This window comes from Camelus dromedarius, chromosome 32, assembly GCF_036321535.1.
Source record: "Camelus dromedarius isolate mCamDro1 chromosome 32, mCamDro1.pat, whole genome shotgun sequence".
NCBI lineage: Eukaryota > Metazoa > Chordata > Mammalia > Artiodactyla > Camelidae > Camelus > Camelus dromedarius.
The window spans coordinates 17,325,295-17,350,594 of record NC_087467.1 but is presented as its reverse complement, the minus strand read 5'-3'; the positions used below and the strand labels follow the sequence as shown (position 1 = coordinate 17,350,594).

At 38.6% G+C, this 25,300-nt stretch overlaps 1 protein-coding gene across 13 annotated transcripts in view; it reads left to right on the top strand.

Annotated features, from left to right (window-relative positions):
* METTL4 (methyltransferase 4, N6-adenosine) overlaps positions 1–25,300 on the top strand; it is a 427,480-nt gene that overhangs the window by 372,245 nt on the left and 29,935 nt on the right. For all 13 annotated transcript variants that reach the window (XR_010378698.1, XR_010378697.1, XR_010378704.1 and 10 more), the window contains 3 exons: positions 2,423–2,540; positions 10,079–10,192; positions 14,929–15,065. The gene's annotated coding sequence lies outside the window, so the exon portion shown is untranslated. The remainder of the gene's footprint in view (positions 1–2,422; positions 2,541–10,078; positions 10,193–14,928; positions 15,066–25,300) is intronic.

Sequence of the window (25,300 nt, the reverse complement as noted above, 5' to 3'; positions counted from 1 at the left end):
CTGATTCCAACACTGAACCAAAAAAACAAAACAAAAAATCAAAAGAAAGACAGAAAAGAGAACAGATAAATCGGCCAAGATAGAATTAAGGAGAGATGTTGATCAAATTGTGGGTTCTGACCACTTCCTCTGGAAGGAAATTCAAAATGATCTGACCAAATTCCTCGTTTCTCTTTTGCTGTGTATTTTGAGCTGTGATTAGATAGAATATAATGTGTCTTCACATGGTCCTTTACATGTTTTTCCTGCTTGGTGTTCACTAAGTATCTTAAATTTATATACGTGTGTATCAAAATTAGGAAACTTTGGCCATTGTTTTTTCAAATATATTTATATATTTTTTTGGTCCATTCTATCTTTTCTTATGCTTGCACTCCAATTATTTATGTTAGATGCTTTGATATTATCTATAATGGGTCTCTCAGGCTCACTTTTTTCTCTGTTCTGCATATTAGCTATTTCTATTAATCTATCTTTAGATTCATGTACTCTTACCTCTGCTATCTTTAATCTGCTGTTAAGTCTCTCCAGTGAGTATTTTATTTCAAACATTTTATTTTTCATTTCTAGGGTTTCCATTTGGTCTTTTAAAAATGATTTCTATTTAACTGAAAATATTTTGTACCTTTTGCTTCATCACAAGGCTGGTTTCTTGTTTTTGTTCTTGAACATCTTTGGTAATGGTTATAGTAGCTGTTCTGTTTTGTTAATTCCAATATATGGTTCACTCAGAGTTGTTACCATTGATTTTTATTTTCTGTATATCATTTTACTGATGTGTCGGCTGTCAAATAGTTTTGAATTGCATATTGGATCTTATGACAGAAGTTATGAGGGCATTGGATTCTAATATTTTTCTGTGATGAATGCTATTTCATTTGTTTTATCATTTTATATAAATGAGACTTAAACTGTAAACTCTGATTTTCCAATAGCAGCTCTGGTCTGACTGGTGATTGGCTGGTGGACATCCATTATTGTGAAGTCAGTCATAGATTTAGGTCAGTCAAACTTGGTGACGACCATCTAGCCCTTTCCCTCGAGGGATTACTCTTTCTCGAATGCCCATGTCTTCCGGGATTTTATTCTTCAGGAACCCCAATCAGGGATGACCGTATTTTTCCACTAATGCCCTCACTAGCCCACTTACCTGAGAAAAAAAAAGTTGTGAATGCACAACATGCAATTTCTCTCCTTTGCTTTTGTACGCCTTGCCAGAGTTGTCCATGACTCGTGTAACTATGCTATGGGATGCCTAATGAGGTAGCTATCCTTCTATAATGTCCAGGGCTTATAGCCGTTATTTGAAAAAAAAAAGTAAGGTCTTTCCAGTAGGATCTTCTGAAACTTCTAGGGGTTTTAATATAACTGTGTTGTTACCAATATTTTAAAATTATTCTGTAATTTTTATTTTGCTATTCTATTTTACTCAAGATATTTTAATAATAAAAGTTTACCCCTTTAAGTAATTAAATTGGTCCTTCCTTTATCTTCCCACTCCTTTTTGATAGCTTATAGTTTATTGTTCTGTTGTCAGAGAATATCTTATGTATTATTATACTTTTTGAAGTTTGTCCATGTATTTGTGTGACCAGGTCAAAAGAAGTTATTTTTTATTATCAGTATACATAGGTTGATATATATCATTATTTTGTCTCAAGATCCTTATATTTTGGTTATTCCATCTCTTCTGACAAATATAAAGTAATAGTTTCCTTTTATATAATATTTCTGTAGATTTCTCTTATAGTTTCTATTTTAAATATTCTCATTGATACATCATATGTTATGTACATTTATGACATATCAAATACATCATCATTTTCATATAACATTTGGAAATTGTTGTAAGTCCACTCTGTGTGCCTGGAAACTGCTGGGTGGCAGCACTGTTTAAGAGGGGCTCCCTGAACCTGGTCCAGATCCATGGAGGCTCCTAGTCCCTGTGGCTCTTTCCTTCTCTCCCACCGTCTATCCCTGGCGTGGGGTCCACCAGATACCCAGAGCAGCTCTTAGCTTTGCACCTGTGGCATTATTCTGGTCTCCCCATTTCTAGGAGGGCTGCCAGGCAGATGTCTCTCTCCTGCTAGGCAAGTTGGTATTTGTTTCCGGGGGCATATGAGACTGGGTGACCAGGATGGTGCTGGCCTCTTGATTCAGGGTGACTCAAATTATTCATGTCGACAGGGGTCCCAAGAAAGATTTTTACCAGGGGTTCCAGGTACCCTAGGGGCAATCCAGCCCCTTGATAAACTGTCAGCCTTGAACACGAAGTGCATAAAAAATAGAAGGAAAAGGAGAATGGCTATCTTTGACAATAAAACTTGCGATAGAAAACTCCTTTTGTTCTTAAAGATTTAGCAGTAAGTTAAGTTCGTATTCTTCTAAGCTAAACAAGAAATTTGGCATTTTTTTCCTGCAGGAAGTGGAATGGTGATTCATATGCGACATGTCATCAGGCCAAAGCGTGTATCCTCCTAAGTGGAAATCACTTCTGATAACAAAGTCACGTCAGTTTATCCAGAAGGATCCCTTAGAAGGTATCCATCACAACATCTCATCTCTATAGAAAAGTTTAATATTTCTTTGAGTTTATATTCTTCACAGATAACCTTGTTTATGTAATTTTCCCCAACAGAGGCTTCCAAGTAGATAAATTGTGAAGGATGAAGTACATTATCAGAATGCAGTGTACTGTTTCCCTGTGATAAATAAATATGTGTATTTGCTTCATATCCCTTAAGAGATGATACAGTCAAATCTTGGGGAATCAAGTGGAATTTCTGTATGCATTTATCATAAATATCTGAGATTTCAAAAATTATCACAAATGTTCACAAAAAGGGAAAATCTAAGATCTCTAAAGCAGCTCTTCCAAAAGGAGCAGATGATTCACTGCTCAGGAGAGGCGAGAATGTGTTCTGGTAGAAGGTGTTTCCTGACAGTTTTGCCAAAAGTGGAAACTCCTTTTCCCCTTTCAGGACCTTAGTCACACCCACCCCTCTTGAACAAAACAAAGCACAGAACTCTGCAAATTTTCTTGTCTGGTGGGATATTCTTAAACTCATCTGAACCAAACTGGAATTTCAGAAAGAGAGAAAGTAGTTACCAGGAAAACATTGTTAAAAGCATAATTTCATTTTTGTGTGGAAACATTGTATGGAACATACTGCTAATATCTTATTTAGAGATTTTTGATACCATGTTAATGAGAGAATTTGGCGTGTGCTTTTCCTTTCTTGGGATGTCCTTGTTAGATTTTGGCATCTAGGTAATAGTGGTTTCATAATATGAGCTGGAAGGTATCTTCTCTTGTTATACAGTGCAGGAGATCTTGTGTTAGATTGTGTTTTTTCTCTCTCAAATGTTTGGAAGATTTTACCAGTATCTAGACCTGAAGTTTTATTTTATAAAAATTGATTACAGATTCAGTATCTTTATTAGATAAAATGCTCTGCTATTTTTACCTGGTGCCAGTTAAAATTGCACCTTTTGGGGAGTGATGGAAATGCTAGCTGCCTGGACTGTGGTAGTGGTTTCAGTGGTGTGTGTATCTATTAAAATGCATCCAATTGTGCATTTGAAATACGCGTTGATTACTATCCAGGAACCATACCACAATGAAGGTGTTAAAATATCTTTTGCTAGGAATTTTTGGTATTTTATCTAAATTTTCAAATTGACTTTTTCCCTCATAATTTTATATATTACATACTTTTTAAAATATCTGTCCAGTCTTTAGTGATATTTTCTTTTAAAATTTTTGGTGATTAATATTTGTGCCTTAATTTTCCCCTTGATCATCCTTGTGACCAGTTTATTAAGAAGCCAACTATTGGCTCTCTTGACTCATTTTTTGATTTCCAATTTATTGATTTATGTTCTTTTTATTATTTTCCTTCATAACTTTCTTTGAATAGAACTCTCTGTTCTCTTTCTAGCTCCTCGAAATTAATCTTCAGATGGTTATTTTCAGTTTTTCTTATTCAATATTATCAATTTTTCTCTAAAGACAACTTTAGCTGCATCCCACACATTTTGACTTGCTATATATTAGTTTTCCTGAAGTTCAAACATGTTAAGTTTCATTTTGATTTCTTCTTTGACCTATGGGTTATTTTGAATATGCTACATAATTTTCATACATTTGTGGGTTTTCTAGTTTCCTTTCTATTTTTAGCTCAGATCCACTGACAGAGATATGTTTTATTTCACTCCTTTGAAATTTATTGATACTTGATTTTTGGTTTAGTTTATAACAAGTTTTGCAAATGTTCCATGTGTGCTTGATAGTAATATGTTGTGCAGTTGTTAAATTCTGTATTTTATGTATAAATTATTTAATGTTGAAATATCTTTAAATGTTCTACATCTTTTTTGATATTTTGGCCTGCTCATTATATCAGTTACTGAGAAATATGTGCCAAAATTCTTTTGTATTTTGGGGGATTTATCTTTACCTCTTTTAAAATTTTTGCTCTATGCAGTTTGATGCTGCATGTGTAGATATACATAAATGTTTATCTTCCTATTGAATAGACCTTTTTGAAAATTTCCTTTCTTTGTCTGTCAAGGTCACACTGGTAGTTGTTGGCAGAGCTGATACTAGAAATATAATCATTAAAAAAGAGACAACAGGCCCAAAATGGAATCACCTATGCCAAGCTCCATATCAGCAAACCAACACTTACTACCCAACCTAATTTCAGTTTCAACTTCTCCCAGGAATGTAATCTTAAGCCAGTCAGTCTGGAATTTCCTGGTCAGTGGTAGTGAGGTAATCTCTAGATTGCCTCATAGACCCCTTCAATCACCCAGAGGAAGAAGAGTAATCTGCTCTTTCCTTTTCGCTGCCCACTTCTGCGGTGAAGCTCTCACGTTTTGCATAGTTCTTTGGAACTCCTTTCTGTTTGTTGCGTGGGATGCTACCCTACTCATGAATCATTGAATAAAGCCAATTAGATCCTCAGGTTTACTCAGTTGGATATTATTTTTTTAACATAATTCATAGCAATCATTAAGTATTTATTTAGCACTGTCTGTGGTGGCAATGAGTCTGGATCTGATTCAAGCCTCTATCAGATAATATCTTAGCCTTAAGGAACACCAGGACGATCATTACAGGGCATCGTTTTTTGACAGGAATTTTTTCGAATCTTTGTATCAAGGGGAAAAGATAGCCAAGATGAACTAATTAACACTTCAGAAGAGATGAATTAGAAAGCCTTATTTTGAAAGATGTGCCTTATCTACTTAATGAATGAAACACTTATATTTATGTGTTCTCTTACTCTGTAAAAGTCAGAGTAATCATTAAAAAAAGTTTGAATTAACAACTGGACAATACAGATGAGTTGAAAGTATAGGCTTAAATATTAAATTGTAGATAAATTTTTACTACAACTATAATTTTATTTTTCTTATGAAAAGTACCATAAATATTTAATCATTTGATAATTATATATTATTTTGTGATAAAGCTTTTAGCCACTCATTCATATATATTGAGCACCTACTGCATGTGAAACAGTCATTACAGGTTATCTTCTAAGCCTATTCTCTGCAGGTATAAATAATCCTATTTTGACTTTGTTTCCTTTAGGATCACAGAAGGATTTCAGGCTATATTTTACAGTTGTAAAAGACAAAAAGAAAACACCCAGTTAATATAAAATTGACTTGGCGAAAACTTTCTTATGGAGACAAAAACAGTTAATTTCTCATCTCTGATGGAAAAAAAATGTAATATATCCAGAATGAGAAAAATAGAGGCTCCCAATTACATTTAGCCTCTTAGCTACGTGCATGAACATGAATCGAAAATAAAAGGAACAGACTCAGCAAAGCTAGTTGTAATGAGAACACTATTAGAAATAGAACATTGCCAGGGGTGGTAGTAGAAATACATAGAAATATGCAAAAATGCCTACAAAAAGTCAATACCTACTAAAATATAGAATCTTTAAACCAGCTAGTGACCTAAAAGCAAATATTGAGCAGAAGTAATACAAAAAAGGTGCTAATTATTGATTTCCAGATGGCCTTGTCTCTAGTTGGCTGAAACCACCATGACTTGGGAACAGGAGTGTAACTCCGAATGCCGGAAGCCATTCCAGATGGCACAGCAAATCTACCAGAGAATACATTTCAGTAATCGTTTATGCTGTAAGAATAACATTTAAGGAATTTGAGATTCACTTTCATTTTCATGCATCTGCATCATTCTCTCGTGGGGTGTTTAAGGAATATCTAACAGCCAGGATTTAGAGAAACAAATTGTACTAGATTCTCTCTTTGAAACTAAACATCCAAGCATGAAGGCTGTAGAATCATCTGCTTAATACCATAAATTAAATAAAATGAACAACCATGTGCAAGGCACATTTCTAGGCATCTAGGGAGAAAAATGAGGTTAAAATGCTTAGTACACATTGCTACACTCTGGTAGGCAGCCATTACTGAAGAAAATGACATAACAGTACAGATGTGTGTACAGATTACGGTCTTCAACCTTGATCTGGTCCTCAGTGCAGCATGGTGATCTTTTAGAAATTTTTATTTCATTTTCTCTCTTTTTCCTACAGGGACAACTGCTAATGTATAACAACCCTTCATGTGGTTCCCAAACTGTTCCCATTCTTCTTACTCTCAGGGGGTGACTGTGCCTTTTACTTCACGGAGGAAACAGGGTCTACCCATGTTACTGGATTGCAGTATTATTTATCTTTCTGTCTTTTCCTTACTTCTCAGTGAAAGCATTTACCTTTCTTCCTATTAAGCTATAGTCTGCACTTGTGCCTTGAATCCTCATTCCTCTAATCTCCTGTACAACTTAAAATTACCTTCTTTTCCTCAGGGTTTAAATTCTCCTTCACTGTCTTCTTCCCATTTTCTGTTGTAGAAGTACTGCCTCCAGCCACTATTCTTTCCAGAGCCGTGCTTCCTAAAAGCATCACTGATGTGCACTTTCTTCAGTTCGTTCATCCCACTGATTCTTTAACACAGCACATTCTGCCAGCATCATTCTGCCAATACCATCCCTGCCTGTGTTCATTTTATCTGTCCTCTTGTTCACCTTTGGTCCTGTTGAGCTATCCTCTGTTCTTCAACCTTTCTGCTCCTTAGACTTACGGAGCGTTCTTTCCAGTTTCTTTCCCCACTCCTCTGGTTAAATCTCCTTGCAGGTTCTTCTTGCATCTGCCTCTGAGAGAAAGTGTTCCTCCAAGTGCCAGCCTTAACCTTGTCTTCCTCCTGATCCTTCCTGGATTGTCTCTTCTACCTTGATGGTTTTGAGAGCCACAGATACATAACACTGTGCCTTCTTGAGACTCCAATGTATCCAGAATTCTCGGGAGCCCCAGGGAGAATATTCCGTAAATTTCAAATTCAGTATGTGAGTTCATCATCTTGCATCTGAGCCTCAAAACTGATTCTTCTTCCTAATAATAGTATTAATAATATAGATGGTTAAGATCTCTTTTGAGAACTATCTGGCGTAATATGCATTGTATCACTATTAACTCCATTTCCAGATGAGCACAGTGAGACAGAAAAATGTTAGTTTATCCAAGGTTGTGTGGCTAGTAAGTTTGCTCCTGGGCCCATTCTCTTAACCATGACACCCATGGCACAAAGGTTTACAAGTCTCCTGCCAGTTTCTTAAACTAGATTGTTATTATTTCTCACCTGATCTAGTACAATAACCTTCTAATTGGCCCTCTTAACTCTAGATTCACCTCCCTCCAATCTGTCCTCCACATGGCTACCAGAGTTATCTTTCCAGAAGATAAATATGATCTATTAAAATCTTCCAATGGCTTCTTATGACCCATGATAAAGTACCAGATATTTACCACGCATCACAAGATCCTTCAAAATATGTCATTGGCTGTGATGTCTCGTCTTCAGCTGACAGCCCACTGATTGTGGCTTCTGTTATCTTCCATTTGTTGTTGCCTCTGTCTGAGTTGTCCTTCCCCTGGTGTGTCCACCTGGAGAGCATTTCCTTATTTTCAAAGACTTGCTTAAATGTAAATGTCATCGGCCCCATACCACATTATGCACTTCTTCTCTTGTGTTGCCACAATGCTTTGTACGTATTTTTATTACAGTGAATGCTAATTTGCTATACTGACGTGTTAACATGTCTTTCTTGCACTAATATGTTAAACCCTGATTTGTTTCTGTGTATGTTTTTCCAGCACCAAGCATACTGTCTAGTATACAGCAGGTACTTAATGTGACTTTTATGTAAGGAAGGAAGGAAAGAGGGCGGGAAAGAAATAATTGCATTCTGGAGATATAAACAATGTTCTTAATATTGAGATAGCAAAGTTTTAGAGCAGGTTATTAAATACATGTTTCTAAATATTTAAACGTGGAAATAACAATAATTAGACTACAACATGAATTTATTAAAATAAATCAGAATAACACCTGCTGACACTTACTCTTTTAGTAAGGTTAATGGTTTCATAGAGCTACGACAGAAGCAGAGAGAGGTGAGAGTCTGTAAAGCATTTGGCCAAGACTTGTGATATCCTTGCAGGTAAGAAATACGAAGCTGGATGAAGTAACGACGCTAAGTGGGTTCATAGATGTTTCACTTCTCCATCCTGTGAAGATTTTGATTTCTACTTTTTTTAAGCCTTGTAGGGGGTCTTTACTTGCATTTTATTCAGATTTTATGGTTTTGCGTTTTCATCATTAAAGGATTACAGAAGACAACGTGTCACATTTGTAGAGTGACATAAAGCGGTCCATTACTGGAAAGAACTGAGATTTTAGAATCAAACACACCTGAATTTAAACCTCATTGCAACATGTCCTGCTTTGTGGGACTTTAATCTGGCTGACTCTAGCTTTCCATGTATGTAAAAAGGGAATAATAATATCTAGTTCATGGGGCAGTTGTAATCATTCATTCAATAAGACCTGTAATGCCTGAGAAATTGTAGACATATTAACAGATATCTCTTAGTTATTATTAAGGATTATGATTTTAAAGAATTATAATCTTTAAAAACTGCTCAGTTAATCCTGAAACTAACAATATATAGATAATTAACTCCTAAATCTTAGTTTAAATATTAATTGTCATGTACCACTTTGACTTATTAGCTATTTATATGAGATCAAGTGTTTTAATTGAGTCTAAACTCATTATGAGTCAACAATGTGGCATGATTGACATGTAGAAAAATAACAAATTTAATTTTAGCCTATATAAACAGAAATATAGTGTCTAGAACAATTTGTGAGAAATTTCCTCCCTTACCCTGTTGTATTAGTCAGTCCACAGCTGGCATATTATGTTCTTTTATGGGTACCAGAGAAGTGGGACTGGAAACTGTGTCAGGGGGTGGGGGAGCCATTTAAAGATGCAGTGTTGATCCCACCCAGAGGCAGACTTTGGGAGGAATCAGCACTGTCTTCTGATTCTGAAAGTGTCGTGATGGGAAATAAATACTCTATTCAGTCTGACTTGAGACTAGGAGAGAGAGATGTTTAACACAGGGACCTTTCTGCTCAATGTAAATTTTAGAAACTTTCTTATGTCTGAGAATTTCCAAACACTGAATGACCTATTCTGTAACTCGGTGTGTTCTTTGTCACCGGGCTCCCAGGAGGGCTCAGAGATCGGGCAGCCACCAATCGGGCCAGTGTGTAAGATACTAGTGCATGGAATTAACTGGAGGTGAAGAAGGTGTAAGGTCTAATGTGTTTAGTGTGCCTGTAAATTTTGTAGTCCTATAGAACCTGCGTATTTTTTAAACTTCTTTTGTGCAAAAACAACAGTAACAACAAAGATGCGTTAGGGCGTACATCTAAACCTCTAAGAAGTAGTGGGAGCACAGAGAGTTTTGCCCTGGGTTGTAAGGCTTGGGTCTGATTCCCACCCCTTTCCCTTGCTAGTTTGTGACCTTGGTCAGCTTATTAACCTCTCTGAATAGTTTATTTGAAAAGGGAGGGAATTTATAGGATATCTGGCAGGATTAAATCCATTGGAACATTTTTAATGACTATTTCTGGCACATATTAGTTCTTAATACAGATCTTTGTTTTGCTTTTACCATAGGTGTTGTGGGCGTACGTGAAAATTACATTATAACGTTGGAGAAAATTTCCTGCCAAATGATTCACTGACAGGTGGCAGATCAGCGCGAGTCTGTCACATACATTTTAATAACAGGTGGGCTGCTGGAGACAGCTTTGTTTTCATGGCTAACATTGTTGGCCTGGGCAAAGAATCTGAATTCTCGGCTTATCTGGGGGCTGGTGTACCCCTGACGTGTGCTGCATAAGTTGTGCGTTTTCACGTATCAGCCCGGCCTGGAGTGTGGACACAGAACCGGTTGGCAGAATAAATCAAGGCAAAAGCGGGAGAGGGATTTTCCAGTCTTGTTGCTCACATTCACGGGCAGGTGCTGCTTAGGTGGCTGCTCTGCCGCTGACATGCGCTGTGACAGCGCGCGTGGCAGTAGTAACAGGACTGTGCAAGGAAGATCTCCCACAGGCTCGAAAGGAAGACATCTGCTTTCCTTCGGAAAGTGTGAGACACTGTGCTTGACACAGAGGCACTCTTTAAATCCCAGGCATGCATTCTTGAGCTTACTCAAAATTATATGTAATAATTGGGGGTTATTTTATTCTCTTCTCACAAGTTTTTCCTAGACTCTAGAAAAGTGAGTCTGAATAAGATCAAATGCCTGGGAAATAGCTGATGCTTTATTTTTTCTATGATAAGGCATTAAGCGTAAGATCTTTGGAAGTTGAGCTGTGGGTTAAAGGAGTGAAAAAAAAAGAATTTTGTTTATATGTTATCTATAAAAATATCAAGTCACTGTGCTGTACCCCTGAAACCAATATAATATTATAAGTCAACTATACTTCAATCAAAAAAAAAGAATCTTGTGTCATTTTTCTTAATAATTAGAAGTTAATGTTATCTTCTGAAAGCTCCGACGGTTCTGCTTACTTCCTGATTGAACTTGAGGAAGCTGTTGGTCTCTGAGTCCTCATCTTCTCACCTGTGAACTGAGCTTATGTGTCTAAATCTCAGATTGTGAGCTAAATTATGAGCCCATAAGCACTGCCTGGCCCATGTGATTCCTGGCAACCCATGATCTCGGAAAGCTTCCTTCTCTCCAAGATTCTGCTTGTACCTGATAAAAGGACTTATGTTCTGGGTGTGGCCATCAGTTCATCTCAAGGTTCTGGAGACACTCAGATGACCCAGCCTGGTTGTAGAAGGCATGGAAACCAGCATGTGATTAACATTCCTGCCTTGTGGAAGAAGAGCATTTCCAGATTTAAAAAAAAAGTCCTTTGTTATCAGAGGAAAAGCAAAGTGAGACTGATCAAGCAAAACAGATATCCACTATGTACAGTGTGGAAAGAACAGTCTCTTCAGTAAATGGTGCTGGGAAAGCTAGACAGCAACACACAAAAGAATGAAACTGGACCACTGTCTTACACCATGCACAAAAAGTCAACTCAAAATGGAGCAAAGACTTAAACATAAAGACCTGAAACTATAAAACTAGAAGAAAGCATAGGTGTGATAAGCACCTTGACATGGGTCTTCGCAATGATTTTTTTTTTTTTTGAATTGACACCAAAAGCAAAGGCAACAAAAGCGAAAATGAATAAGTGAGACTACATCAAACCTTGAAAACCATCAGCAAAATGAAAAAGCAACGTACCAAATGGGAGAAAATATTTGCGAATCATATATCTGAAAAGGGCCTAATACCCAAAATATGTAAAGAACCCATACAGCTCAACAGCAGAAAACCCCCAAAAAATCTGATTAAAAAAATTAGCAGAGAATCTGAATAGATACTTTTCCAAAGAACTCACAGATGGCCAGCAGGTACATGAAAAGGTGCTCACCATCACTAATCCGCAGGGAAATGCAAGTCAAAACCACAATGAGATATCACATCACACCTGTTAGAATGACTATTATCAAGAAATAAGTATTAGCCCGGATGTGAGAAAAGTGACCCCTTGTGCACTATTGGTAGGACTGTGAACTGGCACAGCCATTACAGAGAACAGTGGGGAGGCTCCTCAACGAATTAAAACTAGGCCTCCTGTGTTACCCAGCAACTCCTTTTCTGTGTATTTATGTGAAGGAAATAAAAACACTGGAAAAGATGACTGCACCCCCACATTCACTGCAGCATTATTGACAATAGTCGAGACTTGGAAACAAACCTGAGTGCCCACCGATGGATGAACAAATGAAGATGTGGTGTACACACACAGTGGCCACAAAAAGAAGGAAACTATTGCCATTTGTGACAACCTGGTTGAACACTGAGGGCATTATGCAAAATGAAATAAGTACAAAAGAGAAAAGACAAGTACCATATGATCTCACTGATATGTGGAATCTTAAACAAAAAAAGAAACCAAACCAAACAGAACTCATAGATACAGAGAACAGATTGGTGATTGCCAGAGGCAGGGGTAGAGCGGTTATGGTAAGCAAAATGGGTGAAGGTGGTCAAAAGATAAAAATATTTATAATTTATAAATGTCAGTCCTGGGGGTAAAATGTTCAGCCTGGTGACTATAGTTAATAATACTTGTGCATATTTGAAAGTTGCTGAGAGAGTAGATCTTAGAAGTTCTCATCATAAGAAAAAACATTATAACTATTTGTGGTGATAGATGTTCACTAGACTTAGTGTGGGGATCATTTTCCAATATAGACATATTTCGAATTGTTATGTTGTACACCTGAAACTAATATAACTGTATCTCAGTAAAAAAGTTTTAAAAAGTAACTTGATCACTTTGTTTAGGATGATGTCTGCCGGTTTCTCCACCTACGGTTAAACTCTTCTTCCCTTTCCATACTTTGTTCTTTTTCTAATAACTTTACTTTTCAGAGTGGTAATGGCTTTCCAGCAGTGTAGAGGAGACGGCGCGAGAGTTCCCGTGTGCCCTTGGCCCCCACGCAGGCACGGCCTCGCCCATTATCAAGCCGCGCCTCCAAGTGTCCTTAGTAGCGGCCCTGCCAGTGGTAGAGGAAGTGGCATTTGCACCAGCCTCATCTGATGACATGATCTCAACTGCAGTTTCAGTTACTGGACTTCCACTGCTCTGGGTCCATTTTCAAACTTGCTTCTTCAGCCCGGGTGTTGAGTCTGCGAGATTCTGGGATCCTTCAGTTACCAAAGTAACTTAAGCAGAACTCTGACTAGAACAGATGGAAGCAGAGTTTAAAAATAAAATCTCACCCAATGAAAATTTCAAAACAAACAGGGAGAAAAAATAATTTTAGGTACGCTCTGGTCATTTCTATATTGATTTTTAAACAAACTCCCTCAGGTAATTGTCCCTATATTCATTACTAAGGTAACCAGCACAGTATTAAATCTTTCCAGTAATCTCGCCTGCCCAGTCTGTGTTTGTAGACTTGGAATGGTTAGAATTTGGCAGAATAAACCTCTGAGCAAAAATAAAATACAAGATGCCCAGTTAAGTTCCAAGTACAAGGGGGTCATAATAAACGTTGTTGACTGTGAAGACCTGTGGACTAAGGAAAAAGAAAACCAAAACCTTAGATTTCTTAAGGCAGCTAATGGTGGGAAATTATTTTAGTATATTTTAAATATCCAAAAAATACTTTTAAAAATATGTCTTCCACTCTTAAAGATTTATTTCAAAATTCCCCTTCAGTTTTCTCCAGTGAGCACGAGCTGTGTTTCTGATGTCAACCATCTTAGTCCTGTCACTACGGGGTCAGTGGCCGCAGAGGTGAAATGTTTTGACAAATACTGAACATCATACATTTTCTTCTGTGGATGTTTTTTAGCTTCTTCAGATGGTTCTGTAATGGAGTTATATTTGGGAGCCTCCCAGTGTGGTGCAAAAGCCTCATAGAGAGAAGTTTATGAACTGCGATTCTATGAGAAGGAAGGCCAGCTGCTCATCTGCGTGATTCCTCCTTGAGCTTTTGTATTTTCCCAGCCAGACCTTCCAAGCTCACTCTTTATAAATTTATCTTCCGTATACTGAGTGGTGACAGAGATTTGAACTGGCTGGCATACTTTCACTCCGTGTAAAGACTGAGATAACATATCAAGGAAAAAACCAAAACCTGACAATAAGGGAAGATGAAGGACAAGGAGCATCCTTGACTGTGGTTCTGACAGTTACAGTGTTTGAACCTGTTCATGTTACTGAAGAGAGGTTCTCATGTCTCTGTTTGGTTTATACAGAAGTCTACAGTCTACAAGGACCGTTTAAAAGTTTCCATATCTGTAACATTCTGAACTTTCTGTGAAAAATTCATAGAAAATTGTAATTTTTCCTCTTGCAGGAAATTAAAAAATAATGCATAATGACCTTTGTAAAAAATTTAGTCTGTTACTTCCAGACTTATTTTATGACCCAATTGTATATCAAAAAAATAGATGGAAAAATTCTATCAGATAGTTACTAAGAGTTATTCATTATTTAACTAGAGCAGTCAGCATTGGGAGGCAACTAAATTCATGGGGGAAAAAAAGATACTTCAGGTTATTTCTTTAAATATATTACAGAGTTTTCCATTTCATTGACAGTTGTAGTGACATTTGCAAACCCTAACACTGAATTATGCCAGTTCTCCTACACATTTAGAATGATCCGGGGGAAGGAGGGCTCGTGGGTGATAAATTCTCTTTCTGCTACTTTCTGCAGTAACATTCAGTGCTGTCTCCTACTCTGTGTCCCCCTCAACAAGTGCATTCTGTTATCCGACCTTAAATGTAGCTGTTGATGGAAATGGAATGGTTTTCAGTTAGGTAGGCTGGTTGATACAGTTTACTATTTGCCAGGCAGTAGTCTGAGCACTGCACAAATACTAACTCGTTTGCTCTCCACAGCAGCCTTGGAGAATGGGTTCTATAATGCTTCTCATTTTAACAGATGTGGAAACTGAGGCAAAGAGAAGCAGAGTAATTTGGCCACATTTACACAGTGAGCGGCAGAGAGAGGATTCAGTTTCCAGACTGTGAACTCTTGAGCACTATGCTTCGTGGCCTCCAGTTTAAAAAATCAGCCTGGTAAGAGTTTTATTCAATCTTTATGTGTTTCAAATACAGTGACATGTTTTTGCCCAAGAATATTATTTATTATGTTTTAATCTCAACTTGCCTCTGTAAGTGATACAGTTTTGTGGCATTTCACATTAGTTGGGGGCACGATACAGCACAGCCATTGTCCAGCCCTAGGACTTTGCTGTTGAAGCGAAGGACAAATGTGTCATCTAGGATTGTGTGTGGTAGTGAGCGACTGAGAGCCACAGATGACAGTGGATTAAGTCAGATGCTTACTTCTCTCATGAGTGATGTTGGAGGTTGGCAGTCTAGCTCTGATATGATGGCTTCATGAAATCATCAGGGCCCTGTCTAGGTTGCTGACCTGCCTTCCTTGGCATGTGGCTTCTACCTCGTGGTCCAGGATGTAGCTCAGGTTCCAGCCATCACTTGCAAAAGAATTAGGGAAAAAATGGTAATCAGGGGCATTTTCTAGAACTCTACACTCCACCTCTGCTTGCCTCTTATTGTCCATGTATTAGCCCATGAACACATCTAGCTTCAAGGGAGGGTGGGAAATGTAGTATTTATTAATACAGCCACATGCCCAGCTGGAATCGAAGGCTCTATTACAGGTGAGAAGGGGTGAGTGGAGAGCCAGCGCTAAGAGTCATCTAGCAGTATCTGCCATTCCAGGGCACAACTCTTGAGTTTCCATTTGTAACTGAGGAAATGATGAGTGGTGTAATCTTCTCTAATAACTAAATTTCGTTACTTTAGCTTTCTCTTCTCTTACATAAAACTGTTGCCTTTGGTTACATCTCCAACGTCTTCGTTTTAAAAAAATTTTTTAACTTTTATTTTTGGAGGGGGTAGGTAATTAGGTTTATTTATTTATTTTTTTAATGGAAGTCCAGGGGACTGAACCCAGGACCTTGTGCATGCTAGGCACACACTCCACCATTGAGCTATACCCTCCCTGCCCATCTTACTTCTTCCAAAAAAATTTTTTAACTGAAGTGTAGTTGATTTACAATGTTTCAGGTATACAGCCAAGTGATTCAGTTATACACAAACACACATATATATATATATATATATATATATATATATATATATATATATATTCTTTTCAGCTGCTTTTCCATTATAGGTTGTTATGCGATACTGAGTGTCGTTCCTTGGGCTGTACAGTAGGACCTTGTTGTTGATCTATTTTATATATAATAGCATGTATCTGTTAATCCCAAATTCCTTGTTTATCCCTCCCCATCCCTTCCCCTTCCGTAACCATTAGTTTGTTTTCTGTGTCTGAGTCTCTTTCTCCAACATCCTACCTCTTAAACTCTTGCTGAAACGCTGCTGAAAGGTGGTCCGAGGCACGAGCCATCGCCGCCCTTACTCTCATTTTCCCTCCCAGAGACTGCTGGACTCCTGTTACTTTCCCTGTCAGTTTTTCTGCTTTTGAGTGTGGAAAATTTTATCCTTTTTCAGTATTTTCTGCCTTGTTCGCTTACCTGAAGCTACACAGGATCCATTCCCAGTCCACACACGCCCACCTTGCAGGGAGCCTCCCGCCTCCTTCAGCGTCATCCCCAGGGACTCTCTCCTGCCCTAGCTCCTCTGCCCTGCCTGGCACCTTCAGCGTGGCTCCTTGCTGCTCATGGGACCTCAGCCACTGGGGCCATGGGAATGGTGTTAAGCCAGTAAGGTGCTGGGGAGAAGAGCTGAGACTTATGGAGTCTTGATAGACATGCATTTTTTGCATTAGGCTTGAGAAGTTGCACACTCAACCCTGTAAACCTGTAAAAACTTCGTTTGTGTTTTAGCAGAAGGAAAGGACTTAGTTTTGTGAAAAGTAAAACTGTAGACCCTGAGACACTTTGCTGTTTGATACTATTTCACTAAGAATGGAACAGCCTACTTTTCTGTGAATCAGCTGAGTCTCCCATGCATAGAAGCAGTGTTGCAGATTCCAGAGAAGGGATTTCCAGGCACAGCATTCTGTGTTTATCTTAACACTGTATCTCCCAAGGAAACAGCCCTGAATCTACTTTGCAGCCCAGGACTGGTATTAGCCTCCTTACACACAGATCTGCTTTACTTTGAGACAAACATTGCTTAATAAAACTGCCTACACTCTCACTTCCTTACCCGATGCCCAAATTCTTTAATTAACTCTATATGATTCTTTGGAGAGAGGGATTCCAGGTTTTTCTAAGAGTGTCCTCCCTTATGACAACAGGCAATAATCCCTAACTGTCTTAAACTACAGGTTGGTCCCCGGAATTATTATCAGACAGGCTGTTCTAAGTCCTATCATGGTGCTAAAATCCTGAGGTCAATGCGATGTCGTAGATTTTATAATTCTGTTTAGTTAGCCCAGAACGTCAAGGGGTCAGTGCTAATAATCTGGCAAGTCCCAGAGCGAGTAGAAGTTTCCAGGCAAGAATTGTAAATACAGAGGAAGGAGAGGGCAGTGATGAATACATAGAGTTTGAAGTTGCACGGGTACGGATTTCCTTCCTGGCTGCAGCTGTTGAAATTCTGTGCCATTGGTTATCACTTAATCTCTTAAGCATTGTTTTTCTTCTCTGTGAAAGTGGGAACTAAGAACACAGCCTTGTTGGAGGATAGGATGTAACTGATCACACGTAGGCTCGGACCGCGGTGTGTGCGGTGAGTGGTGGGGCTCGGGTTTGGTGCAGTGCTCTTCATGTACAGTCGAAGACAAATGCACCAAAACTCCACATTTCTATTTATAGCTTTAAAAAAATCCTAAGCAGTTTACTGTATCTCATTTTGCCTCGAATACAAAATGGGAATAAGAGTACAAATCTGACATAAGTGTGTTATTAAATTAAGGTGATAACACAATAAATGTGTCCAATATAGTAGCTGGTAAGCAGTAAGCATCCCATTAGTGTTAACTGTCTTTTTCTGCTTACGCCTAGTTTTCAGTTTTGCTTCGAGAAATATGGTAATTGACAAGAGTACAATTTGAAGAGGATCCTATTTCAGTTAATATGCACGTGTTCTCTGTGAGCAGGCCTCTTCTCCCTGCTTCTGTCCACGTAGTTCGTTTCCAGCTCGGATGTGGGGCGGGGACTGTCCCTGGAGCTGGGCCGTCACACGTGGCCACTTTCTGAGCCAGTGTCCACCAGGAAAGTGTTTCTGAGTCTCTCTGATAACTGCACGTGTCTTTCAATTCCAGATAGCAACCTGAACTCTCTTCCCCACGGTGAGGACGGATAAATTCGCATTAGAAATGTGCAACCAGCTTTTTGCTCAGGAGTTCTGGTTTTTAGATCCTTTGCTTCATATGTCCTGACTCCCCCAAGACCCCTCACTCAGTATGTGTAGAGTCCCAAGTGTTCTCCTCTGTCTTACACATATTCTGGCACTTTCTGTGAATCAAATGTATTTGTGTGTGTGCGCGCGCACACATGTGTAAAGCCATTACAGTTAGCTTGAAATTAAGTTCATTATTATAAGGCATCCTTTGTTGGATTTTATTTTAAAGTTGGAGCAATGGTATCAACATCCTTCTGGCAAGCAGAAATCTTAAGCACTTTTGTGCCTGAATGTTTCTTTTCCATCCTTAGGTTTCTTTGTTTTCCTTTGCTTTGTTTCTGAAACTAATAAGCTCTTTAAAAACAAGAAAACAAATGCATGGGCCACTGAAGTGTTAGGTCTTTCATTTCTAATTTTTAGAGGCAGTTCTGATTCCAAGGTATCTTTCAGACCAAAGAAGTTAAAAATAACATGAGAAAAAAATGGTCATATCACTATATATTATAAAACAGCCACACAGGTTCAGAATAATAGGTGAGGTCCTCAGGAGAGGTGTTGTCTGATTATTTAACAAAATAGGGAGCATTTAGTTTATAGAACATCTTTATTTTATACTCTAGTTTGTGTGATATTTTCTAAAGAATCAATCTTTACAAATCCACAGATTCTGGGAATATTCTATGAGCAATCCTTAACCAGGAACATAGAGACATTCTCAGTCTATGACTGCTTAATTTTTATGTTATAATACAGATGTTTCAAAATTCAAATAGTACAAAGGGATCGCATCTAGGAATTCTCTCTCCAGTCCACATTTCCCAGAGTGAGCAGTGTCACTAGATTGGAACCTCGTATGTCCTTGGAGGCCACTTTAACTTAATTCCTGGCCTGAGATTTTTTAAAAAATCCAAATAAATTTGAAGTTTGGCTGCAAAACCATTTGAGCCCTAATGAAGACTTGAATGTCAGGGAAGATGTTTTCACTCTGTGATCAACACCCAGACTTGCGTTTCCCTGGTTGGGGCGGGGGTTGCATTCCTCCCGCCTCCCCTGCAGGCTTGCACACACCCCTGTGTGCTGCTGGCTTTGTGGGGGAGGGGAGCCAGTAGGGAAGAGGTGTGTCTGTTAAAGCAGAGGCTGTCTGTTTTGTCTCCTATACTTTCAAGACCCACAGACGAGAAGAAAACTAAAAGTGACTTTCTCTGGTTCAACAAATGGCTTCAAGTGGGCATGACTCTACTCTTCCACTTAATTTTGTGTCCCCACCATTATTATAGACTTGCTTTTAGTTTAAGTTCATTACTTTTTTTCAGCTCACAAATGCATTAAAAAAGACTTATTTACAAACATTTCTCTAGCATTGCTTATACATATGTATGTAAGTAAAAGGTGACGTGTGGACTTCTGCACTCCAGATTACTGAAAATGGAAATTTTACCTATTAATACTCAATGTCCCTTGTATTTATTCACAGAGGATATTTTTTGCAGATGCAACTTTTGGGAAAAAAAAAAAACAACTCATTTGATTCAATGGGTAGAATTAAGGGAAGTTTTATGACATCCTTATTCGTGATAATCAATAACATTGCCTCACAGGTTAGAAGGAAGAGAATATCGTTACCCTTTTCCATATCAGCGTCTCCTTTCTTTTTTCTCTCTTGTTCTTTTCTTTTCCTAAAGGTTGAGTTTTAGTCCAGGGTGTATCCCTCCACTTTTAAAGACTATTATTCAGTGAATTGACTTCTGCTGCAGAATATTTCAAGATTATTATTGACTGAAAGTCTTTGTCTGTTGGCTGCTATTGGCTATTACTCTTGCCTTATTTTTTTTTAAGCAGCGTGTCCATAACAACTCACACAATTTTAATGCACAGTACTTTCAGTTTATATCAGTTTATGAATAGCCTACAATAGCAAACAGGATATGACCAATTTTGCAATTGCTTTTTTTTTTCGCTTTGAAATATATTGTAATATTATGTTTAAAGGCAACTCATTCCCAAATTATATTCATTTTTATTTACGTCAAGGAAAATAAGTGTTCTTGAAGACAGTTTATAGAATTGAGATAAACATTAGGGAAGAATAAAAATATCTCGTAAGACTCAACCTAGAGTATTACTGACTTTTTGTTTTATGTGTTTCTTATTTTTAAACAAATTGGCGTTTTAAAAGTTGAGATCATGTTGTATGCACTGTGTTTTGTCTGCATTTTTTAAACCTAAGTGTGTGATGTTATTGAACATTCTTTCCAGTCTTGGTTTAACGGTTGCAGGGTCTTCTATTACATGTATGCAATACCTAGATTGTTTTCACCACGTTCCTCTTGTTGGAGATTTCTCTAGTTTCCAATTATTCAGTATTTTGGATATGACCGGCACGATACTCACTTTTGTATTTAAATAATTTACACATCTCTGTTTCCTTAGGGTAGACACTCAGAAGTGGGATTCCTGGGTCAAAGAGAATTTTAAGGTTTTGAAATGTTGTTATACCTGTTAATGTTCCCCAGAAATGTAGAATTCACATGTCTCCATATGCTAATTACAATGGATTTTAGGGGTGAAAATGTCTTCTCTAGTAAACCAACTGTGGATGTTACTATTGAGGTACATTATTTTAATAATTTACAAAAGCAAGAAACTGTGGCAGAAGTTTCAAGCTTATTTCATAACATCACCCCAAAGGTTCAGAGAACCTTCATGAAACCCATTACTTTTTCAAAGGTAAACAGCATTTGAAAGTACAGCGCTCACCTTTTTAATCCTCCCCAGACTCCTGCATGCTTCTTAGGGGTATTTTTTCAAATGTCTTCAACCTTTATTGTAAGGTCTTTACTCAGCCTTTCCACTTGCCTGACTGTAGCAGTTCGCAAGTTTGAAATGTTGGCATATACTCCGATTTTTAAAATCAGTTTCACCATCGTGGTATATTTGAGTTTACTCATGAGGGAGCTTTCAAAGAGTGCACAGTCGTATCGTGTTTGAAAACTCAGACCTCCTGAGTCCTGCCTGCATCTGTACTCCTGACTCAAACACTTACTTGTTGTGGATCTTGGACAGGTTACGGGACTTTTCTGTGCCTCCCTGTCCGTGTATATGGGATGGATATGATACTAGCAATTGTTCAGAGGAGTGGATCAGGTAGCACGTGTAAAACCCTGAAAGGGATACCTGGCGTGTTAGCTGCTGTTACTACTGTCAGATATTGGATTGATAATGTTAATTTTAGAATGCTAAAATCATAGCCATTACACTCTCCCCTTCCACTCTGGACTTCTGTAATGTACACGCACAAGAATCATGAACTGCTCGTTTTATTAATGTAAGTTCATATACAGGTGGAAAGTATTGGCAAAAGCTGAGTGAAAAAAGTCTTGGTTCAGATTTAAAGATGAAGTGAAACTTGGAATAGATTTGTCTTAGTCCTCACATTCTTAGGAGGATGTGAAGAGAAGAGAGGAAACTGGGCCTCTTCAGAGCTGATTCAGGGCCACCAATTCCAGGAGTGAGGAGGGCACCACGTGGTACCAGCGCAGTGTCCGTGATGGTAGAGGCAAAGTTCAGGAAGAAACTGAGGGAGAGATGCCTTTAAGAGAGTGGTATGCAACTGTGAATAATGTAGCCCAATGAATATGTCAAATTCTGCCCAAAAGCTTGGCCGCTCTAACCCGGGAAGCTGCGAGCCAGTGTAGGGAGAGTCTGGACGTGCTCTCTCCAGTACAGCCTCAGCAAGTCCAGAAACCTTCTCCCCCTTGGACTGAGGCAAAAACCTGAGAAGGGACTGCGTGTCTCACTTTCCACCACTCCAAGAATGCATAACTTAGCTTTGAAAGATTATAATCCCCCGAGAGCCAGGGCACGGCCACCAGAACTTTACTGCTAACAGTGCCGGCGTATTGACAATTCTCAGTCTGTCCTCTGCACCCAGACAGTACGAAAAGCCATGGGTGATGCAAGGTTCTGAGTGATGTTGGCCCATGAATTTTGTGCAGCTTCCACTTTGCTGGGGTTTAATTTCTGCTGCCATGGAAACTGTCCTGAATAGCACAGACACTCAGTGATTTCCTGCAGGCAGAGTGACAACATCTCTAAAAAGAGTGATGCTGTCTCTATTACCATCAATCAATATTTATTGAACTCCAGCGGCCCATCTTGAGCTGCAGTAGGAGGCTGCACTGAGGTTTGCCCCCAGCTTACACGTGGTTGATCTCAGACCCTGGAGGTTAGACAGGTGACGCAAGGCAGCTCCGGGATACAGCCGAGAATTGAGGCTGTGTGTTCTGTAGAATTAGGGCTTTTGTCACTAAATCACTAGAGTCTTGGTGAAAATCTAAAAATGTTCAAAATGTCAAAGTGGGACCAAGAGAATTCAGTTTCCATCAGAAATAATTACACTGGAGTTATGTAATTTTAGAGTATGCATGTTTGAGAGATCCACGTATGTTCCTTATAGTCTTTTCTACAATTTGATATTTGAGATTCGTATTCTATGAATATCCTTTTGTATTTCTGGAGTCTTTGTTATTTACCAAGTGTTTTGCAGAACCGCTCAGCTTGAAGCATCTACAAATCAGGGGAAAGTCTGTGGATCAGCTCGTTCTGTTGGACTTCGTGCCTTAATTATTCTGTCTCTGTCATAAGCCGTCTCCCCACCTGTCCACCCGCTATTTCTGCACGAGGCCAGGTTGCTGAACGAAGTAGCCCAAGGCAACCTCAGACGTGCCCTTTAGTCTTTCCTAAGTTTCTCCCTTTCTAAACTTAATTTAGCTCTTGTGGTTCCCGTCTCTTGGCTCTGTTGCTTCTTCTGTTCGTTCTCTTTTGAGCAAACACAAAGGGAAGTAAAACAGCGTCAAAACTCAGCACCAGGCTCTTCTCACACACTGTTCCTCTTGTGTAGGATTTTCTTTCCTTTGCTGACGTTATCATATTGGTCCTGAATATTCTGATTCTGTGAGTGACAAAGCCCCATCTTCAGTGAAGCTTTACTTCATTTCCTAATGCCTAGCTCCATGCTCCCTATTTCCAATACACTCAAAACGATGATTCAGTTACAGCGTTTAGCTCGTTAAACTGTGCTTGCTTACTGAAATGTCTGCCTCTGCGCTTCCCTGAGAGCTCCTTCCCTGAAGTGGCTCCATCTCGTTTATTCTGGCTGCTTCTGCTTTAGGCTCAGCAGTTGGTATCATACAGATATATTTATTCAAGTGAATGAACAATAAAGGATAAGATTTAACAAAGAAACCAAACCCACTCTCTATAACCTTTGTTCCTTCAGGGTAGCGTACCACTTTCCATCTACAGTCCACTAGAGGACAGGAGCTGGAGTTAGCAGTCTCTCTCTGGTTGACTCTGTACGTCTCCATGTGATACACACTGGAGCGACAGTAGTGTATATTAAGTCAGTTTACAATGTTAAAATAGTTAAATGCTCCCTGGATAATTCCTGGATCCACAAATGGGTTCCTCAGCTCCAGTTCTCGGCAGCCAATAGTGACATTTGCAGGAGCTGTGAATACCACTGTTGCATCCAGGAAGCTTAATGATAAATATCATGCTGCTGCATTTCAGTTTTTATGGAAAAATGAATGTTGTGGCAGTGGAGTAGAATAGTTAACGTTTCGGGGCATTCTGCTGACATCTGAATGACAGTACCCATGGTCACTGTCAGCAATTAGCTCATGAGTAGGGTTTTTTTTAACCTTGTTGTCTTTTTCACTTTTTAAATGGGGAAACTGAAAACTGAGGAGACAGAGATGTACACGTTCATCTGTAGAAATTGTTATGAACATTTTAATGGTGTTAGCATATTCTCTGCTAAAAGTATTTTGCTGGTATCATCACCAGTTCATTCTTAACAAAAGCACTTAATTAACTTCAGGTATGACTGACATGTAAAGAGCTGTACATATTTAATACACACAACTTGATGAGCCTGGGAGTAAGTGTACACCCATAAAACTGTCGCCACCATCAAGGTCGTAGACATACCCATCGCCTCCCAAAGCTTCCTCCCACTTCCTTCATTATTATTATTTGTGTGTGTGTGTGGGGGGGTAAGAATACAACATAAGACCTACCCTCTTAGAAAATTTAAGTATACAGAACAGCATCGTAGCTGTGCACCATGCTGTACAGTAAGTAGACCTTCACAATTTACTTTCTGTAACTGTAACTCTGTGTCCTTTGACCATCGCCTCCCCATCCCCCCCAACCCAAGTCCCTGGCACCATTCTCCTCTCTGCTTCTATGAGTTTAACAGTTTCATACTCCACATATAGTGAGACCACACAGTATTTGTCTTTCCTTGTGTGGACTGTTTCATTCAGCAGGCCTTCCAGGTCCATTCATGTTGTTACAAATGGCGGTATTTCTTTCTTTCTTTTTTTTTTTTTAAGACTAATTAATATTACATTGTATGCATTTATCACATTTTTTTAAAGCCATTCATCTTTCTGTGGGCATTTAAGCTGTTCCCACGTCGTGGCTGCAGTGAACATGGGAGTTAGCTGTCTCGTTGAGACCCTGACTTTAATTCTTTTATCGCCATTTCATTCTGACTAGACCATGAAAGGTAAAAAGTTCAAAATCTTTTCTCAGTTTAAAACTAATTTTTTCAACTTGGGGGCTTTTGAACCAACACAGGAGAAGGCAGCTTCCTCCTTGTCAGTGGCACTTGGTCAGGTGATGCTGTTGCAGGGTGGGTTGAACAGGATAGCAGAAAGAAAAAGCCACTTTTTGACATGCTTTGTATGCAATTTCATCATGTATTTGAGAGCTGTCATGATACTCGAACATAGTAAGTACATTCAACATGTCTAATGTAAAGTTTAAGCTATTTTTAATGTAAAAAGTAAATATAATGGGAAATTATTTTCTGTTTTGACTTATTTGCTCCATTTTTACTTTTCACCTGGATAATTAATGTGATGTTATATAGTTTGCCGATAAGAAATAAAGCTAGCACC